At 36.3% G+C, this 24,029-nt stretch overlaps 1 long non-coding RNA gene across 2 annotated transcripts in view; it reads right to left on the reverse strand.

Moving 5' to 3' along the window:
• Positions 1–13,546, reverse strand: part of LOC310889432 — a 42,742-nt gene extending 29,196 nt beyond the window's left edge. For both annotated transcript variants that reach the window (XR_014576559.1, XR_014576560.1), the window contains exons 1-3: positions 11,319–13,546; positions 8,593–8,732; positions 7,595–7,632 (exon numbers count right to left, since the gene is read on the reverse strand). This is a non-coding gene — a long non-coding RNA (uncharacterized lncRNA). The remainder of the gene's footprint in view (positions 1–7,594; positions 7,633–8,592; positions 8,733–11,318) is intronic.
• Between the last annotated feature and the right edge of the window lie 10,483 nt (positions 13,547–24,029).

The raw sequence follows: 24,029 nt of genomic DNA on the forward strand, positions 1-24,029 counted from the left end.
TATAATTGCAGCAGTCTATACGCACTTGAGCCCTCATTCTGGGCACAGCTGAAAGCTGCAGTCTCTCAGGTGTCTCATCTGAAGTCATGCTTTCCAACACCTATAGTCCTCCTTCACTATGCTGAGTGATGGCAGGTGGTGACAGTCAGTTTATCTACCCTTAAGCCATACAACCAGATATGGCAGTAAACAGACTCCCAAGGATACCTTGGAAAGGATGTTACGATCCCAGGCAAGCAGACACCAGCAGCAATATAGATAAATTGTCTGCTACCTGGAAGAGGATGCAAAATCAAGACAGTTCCAGCTGCATACATTTGAAAAACTGTACTTGAGAAGCACAGAACAAGATAACCATTCAGAACTGACTGTGCTACTCCTGCAGCGTCTTTGAATAATTTATTTCTTAAACTGGTCTTACAGTTTCACCCTGAATTATAAAGATGAAGTCCAAAGGTGCAGACAAATCCATAACTGGTGGCAAGCCATGATCTCTGTGAGAAACCATTGAGAATATGGCTGGTCTACGTACCTTTGCTCTCTTCCTGCCTTTCAACAGAGGAAAAGGGAGTAATATGACAAAGAGGAAAGAAACTTTGGGAAAAAAAATAATAAAGGAATCTAAGTGTGTCTTGTGTGCCTGTAGAACCAGATTCATTCTCTCTGACTTTAAGCACTTATCTGAGTGACAAGATCATTCTAGTCTTCCTCCGGAGCCAACACAGAAAAACAGTGGACATAATTACCTGCCAGACCAAAGAGATAATCAAAGGCAAGAAGTCACCTACTATAGGCACGTCAGGAAAGAAGGAACTAATTGGGCCAAAAACACATCAAATTTACTGATAGTATGACTGCTTCAGCTTCAACTATGGGATAGACATGGACAAAAGTTACTGCAAATGCAAAGAAACACTTTGTGCTTTTGTAGGCACTGTTTAACTAAGTGTGCCTTTATTAAATTATGTTTCCTACAGTGTAAATGTTAAATTTTAGATTTGCTTTTATGATGAGACTTTGCCTTTGGTTTGGTTCTAATTTATGTTCACCTATTTCAATAAATTAAATTTCAACTGATAGCTTTTAAATTAAAATTTAAATATTCAAATTTTAAAAGTAAACTATATGACTACAATCTTAACAGTGGATTCCCTGTTATGGATCCATTAATTGGAATACATGAATAGTCCTTTGGACCATTTGTGTTTGTGATGCATAATACATAAAACAAGTAAATTAAAATAGCAGAGAACTCAAAGGAACATTCAATGCAGAATGTTTCCTGACATTTCTTCTGTTCAGAAAAATCTTTTGGGGAAAATTCTGTGCAAGCAGAATTACATTACATTCAAGGGAAAGAAACAAAACATTTAAAAACTATACAATGCTACAACAGATATAGCCAGCTGACACCTTAACATTAGGAAAAAGTGTAATTCCATAGCCTTGCTAATCATTCAGACAGAATCCATTTTCTCACAGGTTTTTGTAGTTTTTGTTGTTTTGTTTTTATTTTGTTTTTGTTTTTCTGGGAACTGTGATCAGCAGAATTCTTGCATACAATTATGTGTAACCTTGGAAATGTCTCTGGGTGTTAATTATTATAAAGAGCCATTGCAAAAAGGACAAAGAAGTGTGAATACATATTTCTTTAAGAAAGGTGTCCTTAATCTTTTACTTGAGCTGAATTTCATATGACCTTCCTTCCAATCTTTCTTTGTACTTGACAAAGAATAAAATTATCCTTTCTGACCTCCACTGTATGTACTTAAAGGAGATTTTTAAAGGAGTTTTGCCAATATGGCTACTCGTTTTCCTGACCAAATTGTACCACTTCCTTCCACAGGTCTTGATACACCCTTAAAGAAAAACAGTGGTTAGTCTCATACAACATTGCCATCTGGTGATGAAGTATTTTCATTACATTTAAAGCATATTAATCCTTTACAAAAAGAAAACTCATCAAGTTGTCTACTTTACTCACCCAACACTAACTCTGAATACTCAGTAAGCAACTTAAGGTCTTAAGGTATAACAGAAAAACGGGCAGTGTCACTTTAAAAAAAAAAAAAAAGAAAAAAGATCTGCGTATATAATGCATACAATTCACTGCAAAGAAACTGTGTTCTGTGACCAAAAATGTCTGTTCACACTCTGCAAACTGCAACTGTATCTGTGACATCATGCATACAAGTAATACAAGTAATCCTCATCAGGGAAGAGGAAGAAGATACACAGGTTCAGAACAAATAGCCATGATTTGTACTAGTGTTTTAACAATCGAGTAGAAAAGGGAAAGAATGATCTTAAGAATACGAGATGAGATTAATAATAATGATAACAACAACAACAGCAATAATAATAATTGCTGTTGAAGTAGAGCAATTGCTAGAGGCCAGAAAAGCAAGTAATCACTATGTTTTACTCAAAAATAGTCTGTGTTTTTAAAATTTATAACTTACTGTTATTATTTTTTGTAAGTATTGCAAAATAAAAAAGAGACATTCTTTTTTTCCCTTCTAAATAAGTCATTACAACTGAATGTTCATAATCCATATCAACAACTTAAGTCTGCAACTATGCTGCATACATGAAACAAAGTACACAAACATGATAACAAATATGTAGAAAGTATACATGCAGTATAAAATTATTTTTAGAAATAAGTGAGAAAAATGTGAACACAAACTTTTTTTAATATAATTTTGTGTTTTGTTTTTTTTTCTTTGATCTGATAAAGAGATTAGGCTTATGTCTATCAGTACCTTCCCCATAAACATGGACAAATTTCAACTAATCTTGATGGATTTGGAAATAAGCAAACTCCTGCAAATGAAAGTCAGACGTCAGATGTTTTATGACTCTATTCTATGATTCTAGTCTTCTGAAGGAAAGTCATACCTTTCTTATCAGTATATGTTTTGTTTTTTGACAGACAACCATCTAGGATACTGGCAGGGACCAGCTGTGAGAATTACCCTATGCATTGGAAAGAACCCTATGCAAGGGGTGAACACAACATGGGGAAAGAGATGTTGTCAAGATAAGCTTAGAAGCCTTAGGATTCTTCCACCTTCAGATCAGTTGATCAGCTTTGTAATACACAGATATTAATAAAGGATGAGCAATAATTTGGAAAATTTTAGATGATGAAGAAGAGTCAGACCTGGAGAGAGTCTTCCATTGGTGGAAATAGAGAGTCTCTTTTATGGTCTGGTGGAAAGAAAGTAATTGCACCAACAGTTTTTTGAAAGTAATTACACCAATCTTAATATTCCCTGGCTGTGTCTGCTAAAACTCCATGTTCAGTTTCTCAGTGTACAAAGTTAATGTTTTTATTTGTCAGCCAAGAAGTCAAAAACAGTTGTTTTTTTTTAGCAAAGTAATCAGGAAAAACAAACTACAACAACAACAACAACAAACAACTGCCCAATGTACTTGCAAAGAGTATCTTTACAAATTGTACATACTTAGAAGCATGTGGAGAGCTTGTCACAGATCACAATCAGTTCTTAGAAGTTTGATGTCTCATGTCATGGGGAATTTAAACCAAGCTATGAGTTATATAGTACCACAAGAATGTGATGTGTTCTTGTTGTACTGTCATTTTATTCCTTTTAAAATTATAAATATAGCAGTTCATTACAACAGAAACTCAAATAAAGACAAGAAACCATGGAACAAACAGTACGAGCACTTTTCTGCTTGCAGCAGATAAATTTGCCTGGTCCATGGAATACTGCAGACAGTCTAGGCAGCCCAGCTTGAGAGAAAAAGAAAAAAAAAAAGAAAAAAAAAAGAAAAAAGAAAAAAAAAAGAAAAAAGAAAAAAAAAAAGACATTCAGAAAAATAAGAAGTTCCTCAAAAGCTTTCCTGCTTCTACTCTCTGAGATGAAATATGGACCAAGTTCACAGCTTGCTTGTGAACTTTAGAGTGATTTTGGATATTGACCTAATGGGAAAGCATTTGTCTGCTGTTACTGCACCTTTAAGAACAACAGCAATATTAGGATACTTTTTACCCCTCAGGGCACAGGGAAAAGTGAAAAGACTCATGTTCTCTCATTTTGCTGCAACTGAAGGTTTGTGCTGATCTGGACACATTTTGAGCCTCCATCTACAGTAGCTTCTGCATATGCCCAGGCACTGCTCTTTCTACTGGGAGCAGAGTCACTACCAGCAGCTTATGGGTACTAATGTTAGTAAATTAACTTGAAATGAATAAATGTCTGTCTTTTGCTGAATGGAAGGTAAATAGGAAAACAATTTACCATGGGAATAATTCTCAGTTCATTTGTACATATAATTATTCAGTTTGTTCAGGTAAGTATGTGTTCTGAATTAATAACTTGTGGACTTAATAAAAATCTGACAGAATATACGGAAGCAATGTTACAGTGGGACCAACACAGGCACTGTACAGGCACAGCGCTTCTTCCTCTGACCTCTCAGTTTTGATCTCTCAGTTTAAAACTGAGAAGGGTGTAACTGGAAAAATAATAATAATAATAATGATTAAAAAATGCACTGTATAGAAATGAAAAAATAGGCTTTTTTTTTTTTTTTGAATGCTGATGAAGGTGAAACTCTTGGGCAATTCTCTGGGCAAAGATTCCCTTTAACAGTAAACATTTCTCACATATAGATCCCAGAAGAAAAGAAAATATACCATTTCATCTCATGTTCAAGGTCACTAAAATCCTCTAAAAATAAATTTGGAATAGGAGAGAGACTGATGACATCAAAGAGCAAAGTGTAGATCTAACTAGAACTACATTAAATATAAGTCTTAGCTGTCTGAATAAATATATTTTTTTTTTCTTTTGATGTAAAATGAGGGTGTTATACATGGGGACCAGCAGGTCTCTATACCTGCCAAAGTTCTTTGCGTTAGCAGAGGCCATCTGGGAGGAAGGCAGACATGTTTGTGATATCAATGTTGTTATTTAATTCTCAATCACAAATTTACTTTCCACAGTTCACAGATACTGGAACAGAATATGCTATGTGCTCTCCTGATAGCACTAGACAGGATAAAGTTGGAAAAGCAGTAAAATAGACATTTAAATGAATTTGCGAGAAGCCCTTAACTCCTTCATGATTTTCAAGATGCTGATACTCAGTTTCAGAATTTCCACACGACAAAAAAAAAAAAAAAAAAAAAAAACTCTCTGAGGAACAAGAGCTCTGATACACAATAAAGCAAAAATGAGCCTTTTAAAAATGGCACAGTCACCTCAATGGGTTCAAGAGCCAGTTTCAAATCACACTGCCAGGAATGCAAGCAGTCATTTAAAAAGGTAACCTAATTAAGAAAACTGATTGGCACTTGTTCTCATTGTTGATTTCTTGGTGTAGGGAGAAGTCAGTCTAGTACAGATGACTTGACAGCAGTATGACATAAAGGGCACTCCAGAAACTCATGACTGGGTGCAGATTAAATTTGGCATTACACACTCAAGAGTAGGTCTGCTGGCATAAAGTCAAACAGTCAAATACAGAAAGCCTTTGGGCCCATGGAGTAGTTGATTTTTTAAGTTGGCTGTAAAGACAGCAACTTACCCTGTGTTTCACTGACAGAAAAAAGAAGTGTTGTTGATTCTGGTACAGTGCAATTTTTTGGTAAGTTAAATAAATTCTTGTTTGATGAGCAGTATTTTACACCAGAGAAAGGTTACTGCTCCTAAGTAAATAGTGAGTGTTCTTTCTCCAGGACCCAACTTCCCACCAGCAGAGACATTCATGTGTAGATGATAATGGGAATATTTTAATTCTTTTTCATTCACTATTTATCTGTGTACATTTGAAAGTCCAAAAGATTATTTAGAGAAACGAAAGTGAAAAGGCATGTATAGAATATAAGTGTATTTAGGATAAAAGCAAAATCAACAGAAAAATAAGGATGACTTGGATTCTAACCAAATAATCTGCAAGACAGTCACCTCATGCAGAGATGGTGTGGTAACAGACACACAGAAGAGACAAATATACAGGATAATGCAACAGCAGCTTTGTTGCAGGATGTATGTTAAACTACTCAAAAATTGTAACTTCTCCCAAACGGAAAAAAGAGACATCTACCTTATGCTTCCTATATAGTTTGTATATACCAACTACTTAGAATATAGCTTTAAGAAGCCTTCCAGTCTCTGGACAGGAACATCATCTTTCTATTTCTGTAAGGTACATTGGTAGAGAATATGACAGCTTCTAAAAAGTTTGAATAGATGCCACATGCCTAGAAGTGTACTATCTCTTATCTAACATATCCATATGAAACCGCTACAACCAAGAGTAGGGCCTCTGGTACTCGGCTCCATGAAAACACGAAACTTCAAATGAAAGCACCCGTGACGAGGTTTGTTAGAGACACTGAAGTCAGTTAATACTGGGGGAGAAAAAAAAAAGTCAATGCTGGTCAATGCTATTTCATTAAACTGTTTACATGCGAAAGAACTTCACGGTGAGGGTGATGGAGCACTGGAACAGGCTGCCCAGGGAGGTTGTGGAGTCTCCTTCTCTGGATATATTCAAGGCCCATCTGGACACCTACCTGGGCAACCTGCTCTAGGGAACCTGCTTTGGCAGGGGGGTTGGACCCGATGATCTTTTGAGGTCCCTTCCAACCCCTACAATTCTGTGATTCTCTGATTTATCATGCATCTTTCCATAGCTAGAAATAGATGCTGCTGAGTACTGATGGGAAGTCAGCAGCTATCCTTGCCCCACAGACTAAAGGTGCAGTTTCTAGTTTTCTACGGTAAAGAGTCCAGATGCTAAACAGTGGCATTTTCAGAGAGACTGAACATTGGATCTTATATTTTAACTATAGCTCGTGTATATATTGACCTCATTCCTAAAGATAAGTAACATGTTTAAAAAAATAATAATAATAAAATAAAATAAAATGTTTCACTGAAACTCTCATATATTTGCATAACATAAGCACTTAATAGACCCAGTGAGACCAGGTCACCAGCACTGTAAGAGTGCAGCAAAAAGATCCCTCTCTAAAAACTTCCATCACAAATTAACAGATTTTTTTTTTAATATCATCTACCTTATAGCCTGTAATCAAATTTATAAACTAGTGTGACCTCAAATAAATAAATAAATAATAGCCATTGAATTTCATCCTGTATTACCATCCTTGAGCATTTTGTGTCTTTTTTGTTTCAGAGATAGCACTCAACTTCTGAATTTAACATAGGCCTAAGGAAACCACTGCAGTGTGCACTGACAATGTATTTAAATGTTTTCTTTATTTCTAGCTATATCTTTATTGTCAGTCAGTTTATCACTTTCCATTGTTGTCTTTTTTACCTACCCAAATTTTGCCAATTTCACCTCTGAAGCACTCAGTTGCCAATCCCTGTCCTTTAGTATTCAAAAGTCTTATCAACCCCACACAGTTTCTTGTAGCACAAACAAATCTCCGTTAGTAACACCTGTGTTGGTCATTGACAAAGTGCCATTTGGGAAGTATTTGCTAGCTATGCAATATAACTATTAAGCAGATCACAAGGATATATCAACATTACTTCGAGCTGTGCTGGTGGCTGAAACTCTGCTAACTTGGGCAGAGAAGGCATACCTGGTGAAAGCTGGTCTGTGCTGCTTCACACTGTATGCCTGTTAGAGAAAGGCATACGTTTTAAGAAAGTCTCTGTTCATCTTATTGCTAAACAACCCAAATCTTTGATCCAAATGATTTAGTTCATCATTATTTCATTCTGATTTCAGAATTCAGCCACATGTAAATCCACACCAAGCCATATCAAGCAGGGTCAAATCTGTATTGTTAATTCTCTTGTGGTCTAACATTTAGGTGAGGCTCTCTTTCCACATTTGGTTTAGGGAGAGGGGAAGAGCAGTTTAGAAGCCTTGATGTTCTCTTGAAATCTCAAGCACACCAGTGCTTTGTTATCAGTTACAGTAAAACTGACCTCAATCAAATGGACAAAACTCCCCCTGCAAATTCATCTCTTATCATCCTATCTCCCATTTAGGAATGTATTGCAGAAAAGTTAACCAACATCTTTTCCAAAATATCAGAAGCCTTGATGAATTGTTTGATGCTGTCTAATCAAATAGGTTTTCACAATGGGCAGGCAGGGAGCAGACAAGGTGAAAAGGGTTTTAAACACGATCTGAAAGAAAAATTTGCAGATCAATGACTGTGGATGGAAGATGGAGTTCAAAATACTTTTGTTCACATTGCCTACAGCTTCTATTAGAAACTAATTCAATATATTAAAATTAAATTTAGATATCCTGAAGAACAAAAGCATATAAATTTGGGGATTTGGCTTGACCCATTAAGATGGTAAGAGCTTGTTTGTGAAATTAAAAAATAGACTTGTATGTCAAGTTCTGGAGTGTTCAAAACAGTAGGCTACACATTTAGATTTGACTGACCTGAGCTTGAGAGAGCCAAAAGTGGCAAAGGAGGCAAGAGGATATTTTTAAACTACTATTTTTCTGCTCATATCTATGTTCATTAAGTTACCATTTTTCTACACTGATAATTCAGGAGACAAAACCACCACCAAGTTACAAACGTTCACTACATTGCTTCTGTGGTTCACTTACCAGGAGCAGTGTTGTTACACAAGAACAGAGAATGTTGCTGCCTGAGCTTTGGAGGTAGGCATCCATCCTCAGACAGATGTGGCATCCTGTACTGAGTCCCAGGCCAGAGCTCCTCAGGCATGTTTCAGCTCACACCTGGACTAGAAGGTAAGCTGGTCGGTCATCTCAGGTACTGGTATATGGCAGTAGAAACAGCACTATGATTGGATTAGTCTGTTTTCCTCATTCATCTCCTTAACCATGCTTTCTTAGAGGCTTTGCTTCTCCTGGATTAGGACTACTTCAGGTTCCACAAACGGGAAGTTTTCAGGCAGCTTTATAATTGATGTTTTACTCTGTCCCTAGCTTCTTCCACTTGTATGTATTTGTCCCCAGAAACACAGTATGCTAATTCTGCAAATCTAATATTAACTAATCCTTACATTAATGTCTTAACTGTTGAATTAGTGTATTAGTCAAGAACCTTAACTTCCAATTTTATTTTAGAATTTTGTAAGAATAAATTCTTCATGGTGGGGTGAAAAGCAAAGGAAAGGAAGGGATTCAAACAAGAGTACCAAACAATCATTAAAACAATTTTAGACTAAATTACAGGGGAAGAACTGCAGCTTTAAATACTTCAAACTGACATAATGATTTCCAAGTCTGAAAAACGATATAATAGGTTTTGAAATTATTATAATAATAAATATCCAATATTTAATATAATATACATAATGTCTTAGACATAAAATGTTGGGTTTCTTTGCCTTGGTGTCTGGTGAGACTATATGTAAGATGGAAGATCAAGACAAGTCTAGTCTTCAGAGTATGGACAGCCCTGGAGTATAACCTGGGGCAGGGGTGAATTTGTAAGATGAATGGTGAGGGAGACAGAGAAAAAAACATGAATATTTTCTTGTAAAAGTTGTTTCCGTCTTTCGGTTATTAAAAAAAGAAGGGGAGGGGGGGAGGAGGAGAAGAGCAATGAAATTATCCTTCCACAAATTGAGAGAAAAAAAAAATGAACTGTGAATTATGAACAGCTGTCTAGTTATTTCAACACCTACTCATTGTAAGGTTACATAAAGCTGCAGAATAGATTTGAAATTATATATATATATATATATCTCTACAGGTAACACACATTGTTTATTCAGAAAGTTTACTCTCTATACTTGTCATGAGCAAAGCTTGACAAAACAAGTTTCCTAAGAGTCATTTTGCTGAGGGAATTTTGACAGTTCTCTTTTGAATTGCCTTCAAACCATTCAGAGAATCAGAGAGCTCATTATTAAAATCTTGAAACCTTTCTCTAAAGTCTTCTGCGAGTGTTTCCTTGCAATCTATTTTCATAGCTTTTCTTTAGCAATATCTGCGTGTGTGCTCTATACTAGATTAAACCAGAAACAGAAAATAAAATCAGAGATGAAAAGCAGAAGACACTCAGGAACAGCTTGCTCTGGGATATTGCCAGATATGGGAGAAAAGAAATTGAAGTGCTAGCATATTAGACAGCTTAGTCACATTCTTTAAGCACAAAAATGTTAAAACCAACAAGTTCAATGAAGTTGAGTTATAAGACTTTGTTACTTCGTGAAGGACTCATCTCATTCTCTTTTCCAATTCACGAACTCTTGAATTAAACTCATATATTAGGACAAAAACAGTTGAGTTATCTGACTAGTTATATAGAGAGTTTCCAGAGCTATTAAAATATCATAATGAATGTTTTCTTTGGACTATGGAGAATAAAATTGTTTGTCATTGATCTGCTTTCCTCAGGGCTGAGCTACAGGAGAACTTAATTGAAAAATCCTCCTTTTCTCTATTGCAACTTCACTTAAAACTTCAATAATCCCAAATCTGCATGTGAGCAATAAACTATCGTAACTGTGTTATCCTAAAGATAAACGATTTCCTAGGCATACTTGAATCTAATGCACTTTAGTTGTAAGATCCTAGTGAAAAAAAATAAATAAATAATTAGATAAATAAATAAAATATCAGCATATTTCTTGGGAAACACTCAAGGAAATATAGAATATATTTTGTTTTATGCACATGTAGGTATGTGACTTTTATATTTTAGTCTCTACTAGCTACTGTGAATCCATTTATTACTCCACCTGCATAAGCACCTCTCAATATCTGTACTTTTGAATAGCTTATAACATTTTGTTTAATTAAAGCCTAGAGTTCAACCTGTATAATTTTCCTGATTTTCTGCTTATTAAAATTCCTTGGTTCTTACCTCAAAATTCAGGGATATTAAAAATGACATATGCTATAATTCTAGGACTACATTTTACATCATTTTAAAGCAAATAAGAGCTCTCTTTCAACACTTCTGTGACATCTAGGTCTTACTATAAATTTTAAGATTATCAATTCAGTATTTCAAGGTGGTCTGAGCTTTACACATAAACCCAAATTAATCCACTGTTTCCTCAGCTATCAGGTCATTGTCCTTTAGGTAAAAAAATTCAACATCATTTGAAAGCTATAGAATTCTACTAATTATCTGTTTCATGTAATTTTATTGTTTTTCTCCTGTTTTTATTTTTCAGCTTAGTTAAATGACTAGACATATATTAAAATAGTTTTACGAATATCACCTTTCAGAATTACAGAATGCATACATTTGCTGTGAAGCTCTCAACACACTCCCATTGAAACACAACATTGAAACAGGTTGATAAGAGTGGCCACAAGCATCTCCATGGAGATTTCTTTGAGTTACTTACTCATTCCACTTAACCTGCTGCGGTGGTTTTACTCAGGTGGGCAGCCGAGCTCTGCTTCAGCCCTCTCTCACTCCCCCTCCACAAAGGGAAAGAGGGAGAAAATATGATGCAAAGGGCTCAAGGGTTGAGATAAGGAGGGGGAGGTCGCTCAATAATTATTGTGACAGGCAAAACAGACTCAGAGTAGAGAGACAGTAAGATTTATTGCCTATTACTAACAAGCTAGAGAAGTGAGAAACAAAGGAAAGAAACCAAATATGCTTTCCCCCCATCCACCCTCTTCGACTCCCCTCCCCCACCCGAGCGGCGCAGGGGAATGGGGGCTGCGGTCAGCATTTCACCTCTGACACTCCACGGTCACTCTCTTCGCTGCTCCCCGTGGGGTCCCTCCCACGGGATGCCGTCCTTCCTGAACTCAGCCTGCGGGGGCTGCCCACAGGCAGCAGCTCTTCAAGAACTGCTCCCACATGGCTCCGTACCACGGGGTCCATCCATCCCCCAGGAGCAAACTGCTCCAGCAGGGGTCCCCCCCAGGTGGGCGGCAGCTCCCCCCAGACCCCCTGCTCCTGCGTGGGCTCCTCTCCACGGGCTGCAGCTCCGGCCCGGGGCCTGCTCCTGCGGGGGCTCTCCATGGGCCGCAGCCTCCTCCAGGCCACATCCCCCTGCTCCACCGGGGGCTCCTCCACGGGTTGCAGCGTGGAGATCTGCTCCATGTGGGACCCATGGGCTGCAGGGGGACAGCCTGCTGCACCAGGGGCCACGGGCCACAGGAGAACTTCAGCTCTGGCACCTGGAGCACCTCTCCCCCTCCTTCTTCACCAACCTTGGCATTTGCAGGGCTGTTTCTCAGTCCTCTCTCTCTCTGAGCTGCTGTTCTGCAGCAGTTATTTTTCCTTTCTTAAATCTGCACTCACAGAGGCGCAAACAACATCACTTACTGGCTCAGCTCTGGCCAGCAGCAGGGCCTTATCTCACACGGGGCAGCTTCTGGATTCTTCTCGCTGAAGCTACCCCTATGGCCCCCCCGTTACCAAAACCTTGCCATGTAAACCCACTACGCCTGCATTTACAATTTGTGTCTCATATCTGTGTCCAGATGACATAGGTAGAGGAGTCTCCTGTCAGAGGAATATCAGCTGTTTTGTTGAAAAGAGGCTAGAGATATAAGGGCTGCAGTCCTTCCCAGACAGGGATTTCAGAAGTAAAATCAGCCCCACAAATCCTGCCAAGTACATGAGGCCACTGGACATCAACGGCGAGGACTGAAACTTGCTGGTAGCAATATTTAGGTAGCTCCAGAGACAAACTTCTCCTAGTCTATCTTTGGAAACAGGCAGGTGAAGGTTTGCCAGACAGCAGTCCCTTCTTCACTAACAAGTGATAAAATGCATATGCTCCTGGCAGGCTGTCACAGACAGCCCCTGTCCAATAGCTGCAGAACCTTTGCCAGACCAAGGCTGGATTGTTCCTGCTCACACAGACCTCTCTATAACATCAGCCAGGATCCACTCTTACCCTTTTGACTTGTAGGTAGGCAAATTTAATATTAACCTGTGAGGGTACACTGAAAAACATCTCATACTTAATCGACCTTCTGTGCACATGCAGAACCACATCACTGCCACTGCTCAGTGAATCCACTTCTTGAATTCTTTGAGTGAGTCCTAACATGGCAGTCAACATACGGAGATATCCAGTCTGGAGTCTGCAGTCACAGTCACCATACTTGGTGTGACAACGAATTTCTGGATGCAGGAGTCCATGTGGGATGTGGTGGAAGTGTGTTTGAACATACTTTTCTGTCAGCCTGTTAGAAGTTGATTCCTCAGAATTTCTTGTGCACTGTTCTTTAGACCAAGCAGTATGTGTTGTTCCTCTCTTGATGAGCACGAATCGGTCCACAAATAATAAATACTGCTTTTTGTAGCCCAGTTTCATGGTGGTTTGACATCTTGCCAGAACACAACATCAATTTTATTTTTTTTTTTCTTCCCAGGGAAATGACATTTTTCGGTTGACTTGCATATTGTTCCACTGTTGACAGCTGTTAAAAAGGCATAGAGAGAGGGGGGCCTTTGTTCCCAAGATTACTGAAAATCATGGACTAAAACTAGTAATGGTGACTGTTATTCATATACAGCAAAAGAGAAGCTGGATGTGCTTGGCAAAGCACATCAATCATGTAGTTGCTCGCTAAAGAGAAAGCAAAAATTTTATCAGACGAATGTTCTCACCACCCACAAAAGTATCAGAAGGTTTTCAATGACTGTTTAAAAATATATATGTGTGTGTGTATATATATATATATATATATATATATATAACAGAAAAGCTTCAGGGTACTTCATAGTACTTCAGTGTACCTTTCTCCAGAATGCAGCATTTTCTGGAAACTCTAATGTAAATAAGTTGTACTGGAGATACCTTGATGCTTCTAAGCAAACTGGGACAGAATCAACAGTTTGAAGTGATAAATCACCCCATAAAATAAAGATAGCCTACTATAGGTGGTGAGTTAGGTAACCTTTCACCCTCCTGCAGGCAACATGGACTGAATTTCACCTTGGTCGGCATGCTACTTATTTTTAAGACTACCTCACACTAAGAACGTATCAGAGAGATCATTATAATGAATGTATCCCCAGTCAGAACTACTCAGTGAATCAGAACAGGACAAAACTACACCTCAGGTTTAAGGTGATTGCCTTTCTTAAGCAGTAGCCTCATGTAGATGTAAAGTAAAGTCTTATATCAATTTGCAATGCAGATTTACTGCTGACCCACACTGGCTCCTAAAAACATAGTGATACAACTCATATCTCAGTCTAGAAAGATAATTTCCACACTCTTTTCTTAACCTGATACTGCAGTGCTCTTTCAAATAGGCAGACTGAAAAATGAAGTAAAATAATAATAAATGAAGTAAAATAATATGTAAAATAAAATAAATAAAATAAAATATAAAATTCTTCCTTCCCAGCAGCTTTTTTTTTTTTTTTTCTGTGAGGAAGTGGCAGGAGTAAGAATTCAGGTCTGTTCCAACAATTGAATTTCTCTGTTTTAGCCAATAAGATATAGCTTAGATTCAATTATGTCTTTATCAAGATGCAAAATTTTTAATGGACAATATATCCAGAGAAAATCTGAAAAATCTTTTTAACCATTGATGGAGCCAAAAATAGAATTTGTCTAGCTTTTATCTCACAGTCTAAATCTAGAATTCAGAAAATTATATTTTAATTTTTTCTAGAATCATATTCCTCTAAATCTACCAAACAAGAAAAAAATGTTTATAATACTGATATCAAATTAAGGATTTTGTTTATTGAAGAAACAGAAAAAAAGGAAAAAAAAAAAAACAGAAAGAAGAAAAAAATTATATTTGTTTTAAAGCAAACATATTGTCTTTGTTAAATATTTGCCAGACTTCAACTATAATCAGCACAATACTGGCAAGCTGCAATTCAGGTTATGTTTCAGTAACATGGTTAATATCATCTGCTGAGAATTTCTTTATGATCAGCACTAAAGTTCAGAGCAATGACCTTTCTTAAGAAGGATACAGACTTATATTGTTAATTTCTTTTTGACATTGTTTAAATCTTCGTTACAATCTCTTCAGGACAGATCAAGGTCCTCACTCAGAATAAATAAACAAACAAACAAACAATTAAATGCTTATCATTGAACTTGCACTTATATATATTCCCTAAAAGGGCTATTTTTCCGGAGTCAGTGCTTTCTGTCACACACTTGTTCTTACCCTGTAGGACTTTAGAACCTGGTAATATATGATGTTGTTTGCTTAGATGTTTGGGGGAAAAAAAAAAAGTGACATTAAGCTTGTATTGTAAACAGAAATTCTTTCATGCTTTTATGAACTCTGCTTATAAAAATTTAAGAATAACCACTCTGAAGTGCTTAAAAACACACCACAGTAGGCTCCATATAACATGACCAAAAAAAAAAGAAAAAAAAAAAAGAAAAAAAAATAAAGTTATCTGGTTGAAAATGAGTTCATACAACATCTGTTAACTCTTTTAATACTCTATGGTTGTGAAGTTTGTCAGCTTGTTACTGAGGCACAGCCTTTTGTTTTTAATGAAGATCAAAAAGGTGATCTGAAAGAAATTCCACTAAGACGGTCATTAACACTATCTGTGTTTGAGGGAAATAGTATTCTAACCACTGCCAGTAGCACAGACTTGGACATATTCTAGAGAGAAAAGAACTACTTAGAGAAAGATTATATGGAAAAGCTCTTGCCAGACAACTCCCTCTCTCACACACCCACCCACACTTTCCCTCATTTAAAATTCATGAAGTGCTGCTTTTGTTTCCCATCTCTAAGATGAGCCCTAATACTCTTGCCAAAAGAAAGCTAACACAGTGTAATTGTTTTTCATCTAAATTACATGTCCAGCCTGCTTAGCTTTCAAAGAACGTTGATGATACTGCTTTGATACTCAACTGCCAAATGACAAAGAACCGGACGCACAGGCAGATGGGCATGATGAGAATTTTTAATCATTATGTCTCTCAGCTTACAGAACAGTGAAAAAGAGGAGGAAACATTGGAGAGAAAAAAAAAAAAAAAAGTATTTGTAATAAGATGGTTCCTAGTTTCTTCAGGAATAACTTTAAAAAATACAATAAGAAAAGAAGCATTTCAGAACAAAGATCCCCTGAGGTGTTTTTAATGTTATATTCCATATAGCTAAAAGGGCTTTTTAAAAGGTTACAAAATGAAAGAGAATGGTCAGAAAGTACAAAGGCAGCTTTCTTTTTTAACCAAGACACAAGCCTTTGTTTCCAAGAGAAAAGTGGTTTCAGAGTTTGATCTTCCCAAAATACATTTGTAAATTGTTGAAACCATAAATTAAAGTCTAAAGTTATCATTCTTTAACTTTCTCAAGTTCATAGTCATACCTGAATTGTATACGCTAGTAAGTACAAATCTCCTATTCTTCCTCTTAGACATCTTCTTCATGTCATCTAAATGGATCTGTGAGATGCAGCTTTGAGAAAACAGATTCACATGGAAATAGATGAGGAAAGCCATGAACAGTCAAATTCACAAAGTATATCCTCAGTGATAGTCAGACAATGAAGACATGCAGCTCTCACTGTTGATACCATACTGTTTGTTCTGTTCCATACTTTGTTCTGCTATCTGGAGCTAGAACAAAAAACTTCTTTCTATTGTGATTGTTCCAGTTAATTCAGTTCTTTCCCAGGTTAAACTACAGTTTTCTAATCCCTGTCTCTGAGCTCTGCAAAGCAGGGGGCAGGGACAAGGAGTGTACTGTTGTGCCTTTACAGCATGTGGCTTCTGCAGTCTCACATCATTCCTGATGCCTCTTTGCCACCTTATTTTTGTTATACCTGACCACAGGTGACTCAAGAAGAAACAGGGCATCCCAGGAAGGTTTGTTGTTTTGTTTTTCTCTCCATGAGTGGGTGAAAGTGGGTGAAGAACAACACTGAACTGTGGAAGGAGTATAGGGAGGGTGTGTGGCAGCACAAGGTGATCATCATGTGGATTTATACTTCATTCTGAATTAGGTAAGGAAAGCAGGGGGTTGGGGAATGCCAAACCATATTAAAGAAGATTTTTGCAACATTGTAAGAACTACTACCATCCTTTTTTTAAATAAATGCACAAACATCAGTTTCTTACTTACTACACATGCTCCATTATTCTCAAAATTAGTCAAAAGACATTATTTCTCATGTGTTTTTTGGTTGGTTGGTTGGTTGGTTGTTTTTTCCACACAGACATTCCCTCTGCTTATGTGCACATGTATACTTCTGGCATAGAAGAGACACAAATCTAAATAAATAAATAAATAAATAAATAAATAAATAAATAAGATCACTTTTAACAGACTGCTCAGAGGGAAATTGACTTGGAGCGTATACACTTAAATCTACACTCACCTATTATTTACCATCTGAATACTGGTCAGTTGTGACTCCTCTCTTTCCAGTGGTGGTACATTCATGAAACAGGAACAATAATAATTACTTACCTATGCAATACCAAGGCATACTGTAATTTCAGTGTTATTCTGACAAAGTGATTAACATTTGGATGTCCAATTGTTTTCATTCCTATTAAGGTATAATTCTCCAGGCTGTTACTACACCAAGCCTGGACATTTAACCAAATATTTAATTCATATGCTTAACTTGGACAGACAGATCTATGAATACAAATTGGCTTTTTAGCTCTGCTGTTTAGAGACGTAAAAGCAGCTTCTTCCCTTACCCCCATGCCCTCACTGTTTCCAAAATCTTCAAAGATTTGACAAGTGTTGAACAATGACAAGTGTTACCAAGTAAAGACTTGGTATTGACAAATTACAATATTTACTTATACTTAAATAAAAAGCCTTAAACTGTTCTACAAGGGCTTACAGAAACCCATGAAGCAAACCATATGAGATGCTTCCTTTGTTTAATGTCTTCTCTTGTTAAAGGAGAAAGAGCTGCATGATTTTAAAATTTTAAAAGAGGAAAGAGGAAAGGAAGGAAGGAAGGAAGGAAGGAAGGAAGGAAGGAAGGAAGGAAGGAAGGAAGGAAGGAAGGAAGGAAGGAAGGAAGGAAGGAAGGGAGGGAGGGAGGGAGGGAGGGAGGAAGGAAAGAAAAAGAAAGAAAGAAAGAAAGAAAGAAAGAAAGAAAGAAAGAAAGAAAGAAAGAAAGAAAGAAAGAAAGAAAGAGAAAGAAAGAAAAAGAAAGAAAGAAAGAAAGAAAGAAAGAAAGAAAGAAAGAAAGAAAGAAAGAAAGAAAGAGAAAGAGAGAAAGAGAGAAAGAGAGAAAGAAAGAAAGAAAGAAAGAAAGAAAGAAAGAAAGAAAGAAAGAAAGAAAGAGAAAGAAAAAGAAAAAAGAAAGGAAAGAAAGAAAGAGAAAGAAAGAAAGAAAGAAAGAAAGAAAGAAAGAAAGAAAGAAAGAAAGAAAGAAAGAAAGAAAAAGAAAAAGAAAAAGAAAAAGAAAAAGAAAAAGAAAAAGAAAAAGAAAAAGAAAAAAAAGAAAGAAAAAGAAAAAGAAAAAGAAAAAGAAAAAAGAAAGAAAGAAAAGAAAACACTGACAACAACAGTATAAGGCAGCAAACAATCTGCTTCAGAAGTAATTGGTGTGCACAGAGTACGCCTAGCTAGGGAAGTCCCATGGCCTATTAGCAGGAACATAGATTGTGCATTAACTAAAACCTGCCTGACCCTGGGTGAAGAGAGCAAGGAGAAGGGCAGAGCAAGTCAGTGACAACTATAGCCTGAACTTCACATGAGTGCTATTGATCTTATTGACTGGGTCACTGAAGTGCTGCTGTACATTAAGTAGGAAGGAACAACTGCAAATTGCATTAATTCAAATTGTTAAATCAATATTTAACAGCATAGTTAGTGGCAGTTGACCTTAGATGCACCTTCAGTAAAACAAAGGAGAACCAGAACAGCCAGAGCCATAGGCAACCCAGGAACCTGAATTAGCACAAAGATGTTTTTTAAGGGCCTGTATAAATGTAGACATTCCTCGCAGCTTCTTCATTTTATGTAGCAAAGAAAAGGTTCCTGCCACTACACTGTATTGCACAAGAAGAAAGGATAAACCATTTTCTCTTCACCTCATACAAGTTGTTTTAAATGTTAATTCAGATAACCACTGATACAGACTTGGAAGAAAATAAAAATTGTTCTAATATTCCACTATAACGTCTTTTCTAATATGATTGTGGAGCTATTTTTAATCTTATTTTAGAAGAGAAATAAATACAAGAAGTAACAATAACAAGATATGGTTGGATAGGAACAAGAGATAGGACACTGCCTCTGACAGGTTTGTCTGATTGGTTTTAACCACTGTACACAGATGCGATTCCTCTCTCTAAGTCAACTGCATCCTAACTACATCCTGGTCTAAGTCTTGGGAACTGCCTACATGGAAAGATTCTCTGTAGGAAAAATAATATTTTAATGAATGTTTTGGTCAACATAACATTCCTAAAATGCAGAAAATTTTAACAAATACAAAGAAGGTTTATGTCACTGTACTCAGATCTCCCAGTAACTGCAGCCTAGAATGTACCAAAGCTGCTGCTGACCCAGAAAGTGAGATTCTTCATGTATCATCTACGCAGCCAGGCTACAGACCATAGTGCACAACAAATGATTCAAAGAACATGACCTCATTAACAGAACGATAGCACTGGATTAATATATCATACCCATCAGAAATATCTTAATCCATTCAATTGAAATAATTACCATTATTAAATCACACATCTTTCCATCAGCAAGATCACTAAGCTATTAGTCAGGAAACCTAGGTTCATCTCTTTACCTTTCCAGACATCTTTCATTTCCAGAAAAATATGTCAGGCATCTTTTTTCCATTCAGTTATGCCTGTCTAGCAGGAGGATAATATTAAAACAAAGAGTGTGCTTTCTTCTAAATTTTTCATAGCCAAAACTACAATTCAGATTTTAAGTATTCCTAACCAAAGGGATACCAAAAGCTGAGATTTCATCTTGTCAGACTTAAAAACTTTTATTATTCTAGGGTCTCTACACTGGTAAAGCTTTCAGGATGCCATTTCTTCCCACACTCTGAAGCTCAAAAATAATGAAACTCTTCTAGTAATATTATCCACTTATTTGAAACTATATCCAGCATTTCCATTTTTTTTGAGGGGGGAAGAGGAGCAGATCAAGCCTTCTGAACCAGGAATAGAAGGCCATGATCACTTGTCGTTTTACTACCTTGTGATTCAGTGTCATGAGGTTGAGGTCCTGCTGCAATATTTTACAAGTGGCCTGACTCCTCACCAGACTAAAAAACTTAAACTCACTGCAAGCAAAAGGTAATATGTTTAAGTATAACATATACAGTTGTAGTCCCTTGGGTGAATTTGCTGAGTGCTTTCTTCTCTTCTGTTAACCACATTTTGGTAACGAAATATTTATTTCCCTCTTGTTTCATCAATGAATGGATTTCATTAACAAAATAACTTCTAGTGGAAGAACACATTTAAACAAAATTAGGAAAATAGCCTAATCTCTGCCAAAAGGACTATGATGTTTTTCTTGGTTGGTTGGTTGGTTTTTTCCTGTCATTCAAGGGAAGCTCCTATACAGAGCCTCCAAAGGATTTCAGACGAACACTGCCTGACACACTCCCAACAAACATCCCACATGACACTCTCTAGTTTTCATTTAACATCAGTTGTACAGCTCCTTTACTGAAACATTTATGACAGAGAAAAGAATCAGCAGAAGAAAATGCTATTTAAATTTTCTCAGTAGTAAATTATAGTTAACATTTCCGTCAATTTTAAGATACCCAGTATATTCACAAGTGACCTTCATTTGCTGTTTCATTTATATTTCTTCCCAACAGAAATGTTTCATCCATTCAAGTGAAGATATACAAATCTCAGTGACTGCCATTTAACTAAATGTAATAGTAGAAAAAAGTGCCATGATAGCTGAAAGCATGATTCAATGCTCTTGCTGACAGTTTCTCTTTTGTATAATGCAGACCTTAGCTGGTTTGAGAAGAGCATGCTGCACTTGGAAGTAACTGTTATTTGGAAGAGAATGAGTTATTTTCAGCTGTCACTGAAGTGTTGCTCCAGGGCTTTGATTTGCATAAAAACTGATTATATTTAGTATCTGCTCATGTATCCATGCTAAATCAGCATCAGTTCATCAACACATGGAAATTACCTTTCTGCCTATATTTCTTCTAGGTTCTTCCTGAGATTTCTCATTATTAGAAAGTATCACACCTAATAATACTTTCTAATAATAAGAAATCTTAGGAAGATCTTAAACAGAAGAATGATACTTCAGTTTAAACAAACACATCTAATCATACATATAATACTCATGGGTACTTAGATATCTCCTAATTTCCAGCCTTTTCCTTCAATTTATTGCTCAATATGTAACAAATGGCTGTAAATGATATTCAGCTTCTAGAGGGCCCTTCTCTGGAAGCTGTAATAACTCCTGAGGTGCACAGACTCTTGTAAACATATGAAAGGATGATTGCAATTATCTGTTTATTTGAAAAGGTTCTAATCAATCTTACAGATTGATTTTTAATGCATTGCTAAATTATCCATTTGGATCTTTATTTTTGTATAGATCATTTAAAAAAGCACATCACTGGGTTTGTATGTTAGTGTGGGTTGTATGTTACTGTGACACCTGTGCAAAGCTATCACTGCAGTGATGACAATTTCTTTAGGGCCAAATGCAAGAAACATACATTGACATTAATGCCAAAAGTAACACTGAATCACAAACACCTGAAGAAAGAATAACATCATTCCCTCCTATGCTATCTAGGGGGTTTCCAGTAGTTAAAAATGAGTGACATTAAAATAATGTCCTTAATTTACAATTAGATGACAGAGATATACTAATTTGCTTGGTTATTAGAGAAACGATTGGATAAAGAATCTCTTACTGGATGAACCTGAACCCAAACAACAAACTGATCAGTTCTAAGAAGCTTACTTTGAGTGGCTAGGTACAGGAGAGCGAAAAAGTGTGACCAAGTTGCCCCGTAAAGTCATAGAGATCAAATATTATTTCACATTTATTTATTTACAAACTCACCTTAATCTCCCTTGGTGAGATTGCTTCTGCATTATAAAGGTCAAATCAACAGAAAAAATATAAGAGGTTATATTTAGTTATATTTAGGCTATAATTAAAATGCGTATGGTAAGAGAGCTCCTCTTCAGTCATTTTTCCCTTCCTTGAAAATAACATAAATTAGGCTCCTGTTGTAGGACTAAAATGACTAAGGTTAAGAGCACAGAACCCCAGACTGCTGGGAGACAGAGAACATATGAGAAAGTGTTTTTCCCATCTACAAATAATTTACATTCCTCTCCTTTCATAGTTCTGGATGACTGCATTTATTAACTTCTTAAGGTGAAAATTTTGGAAAAAATGTCTTTTCCGTGCTGTGTAAATATGGATAATTTTTTCCTAATGATGAAGAATGCACTTAACTTACAATGCAGAAGATAAAAGTAATACAATTATCTCTACAATTCACACGAAAATAAGTATCAACACTCTTCTTCTCTGATACATCCACATTATAAGCCAAAGGTAATTCTTGGATAGTCAACAGACCTGCACAAATATAAAGCTTTTATAGTTAAGGCTCATTGTCATAGCTGCACTAGCTCCCAAGCAACAGAACTAACATGGTAGCAGAAAGCAAGCTGTTTTTTAAGGAGGTCCCACTAGGCCCAGGTTAGGTCCATACAAAGAGTGCCGATGGAGGTCTTAAAACAGTGGGAGTCCTAAAGTAATTTTAGAAAGAACTGTAGGACACAGATGTTGAAAAGCAGACAGAAGCTCAGACAGGATATGAATAATTGCTATGCTTTTAAATGATGGTTAAGGAAAATCTCTATTCATATTACAAAGCCAGTGATTCTTAAAGGCAGTGTGAAAACAATGAGAAAGGATGTCCAGCTTTGGAAAGATTTGGTCTTGATGGTAGCTATTGGTTCAAAACAAAATACACAAGTCTGTTTGAGACCAATTATCGTTCCAACCATCATTCTACATAAATAATACAGAACAGCACTTCCCACTGATGCTAAACTGCAGCATTTTAAACCGTTGCCATCTGACACTGAAATGGGAATCTTATTCATGTTCTCTTATTTTAACAGAGTGTAAAGTGGAAGTAACGATATAACCTTATCTTCCTACTGTATCATAATATTCCTTTCATTTTCAGTAACAAGGCGTAAATGCAAAAATGCTTAAATATAATCTTGCTTTCAACTGAGATCCCGAATCAACTTGCTGAAAAGCAGTAGAGAACAGGTCAGGGTTGTGGGGAAAAAAAAAAAAAAAAAAAAACAGAATGACTTTAACTGAATTAATGATCAAGAAATCATGGAAGGCAGAGAGAAGATGGAGCTGATAGACCCTCAAAGAGAAAGATAGAACATAAAAATAAAAATAAAAATAAAAATAAAAATAAAAATAAAAATAAAAATAAAAATAAAAATAAAAATAAAAATAAAAATAAAAATAAAAATAAAAATAAAAATAAAAATAAAAATAAAAATAAATATAAAAATAAATATAAATATAAATATAAATTTAAATATAAATATAAATTAAATTAAAAAACACCTTGCTTTCATTCTCAATACAGGTTTCTTTTTTGAAGTTGTAAGCCACATATGTATGCAGGAGCCAATCCTCTAACTAGACAGAGCAGGAAAACATCTATAGTTTGTTCAGTAGATACAGGGACAGAGCAAAGGAACAACCTTCAGAAACTTGAGCTCTGACAAGCAAGCAAATAAGAGAATCACAATTAATCTCAGTAATCTGAGTCTTTAAAGACAGATTGTGAGGCTGGAAGGACTTGTAAGTGAACGAATTAAACATTTTTCTTAGTTTTACCTTGCCCTGAAACCACCTGAAGCATGGTTGCATTAAACTAACAAAACCACATGGCATGTTGTCCCTCCAGACATGGCAATACTTTACAGCCAGAAAGCAACAATATCCAGAGTGATATCCACAGCTCTAACTAGGAATTTTGAAGTACATTCCTATTTTCCGGTTAAAATAGCTTTGGGCCTGGTAATCAAAGCCTTCACAGACTAAGTGGTCAATATCTTTTCCATGGAACACAAGATCCTGGCCACACTGGGTTATC

The sequence above is a fragment of the Anser anser genome (assembly GCF_964211835.1).
Source record: "Anser anser genome assembly, chromosome: Z".
Lineage (NCBI taxonomy): Eukaryota > Metazoa > Chordata > Aves > Anseriformes > Anatidae > Anser > Anser anser.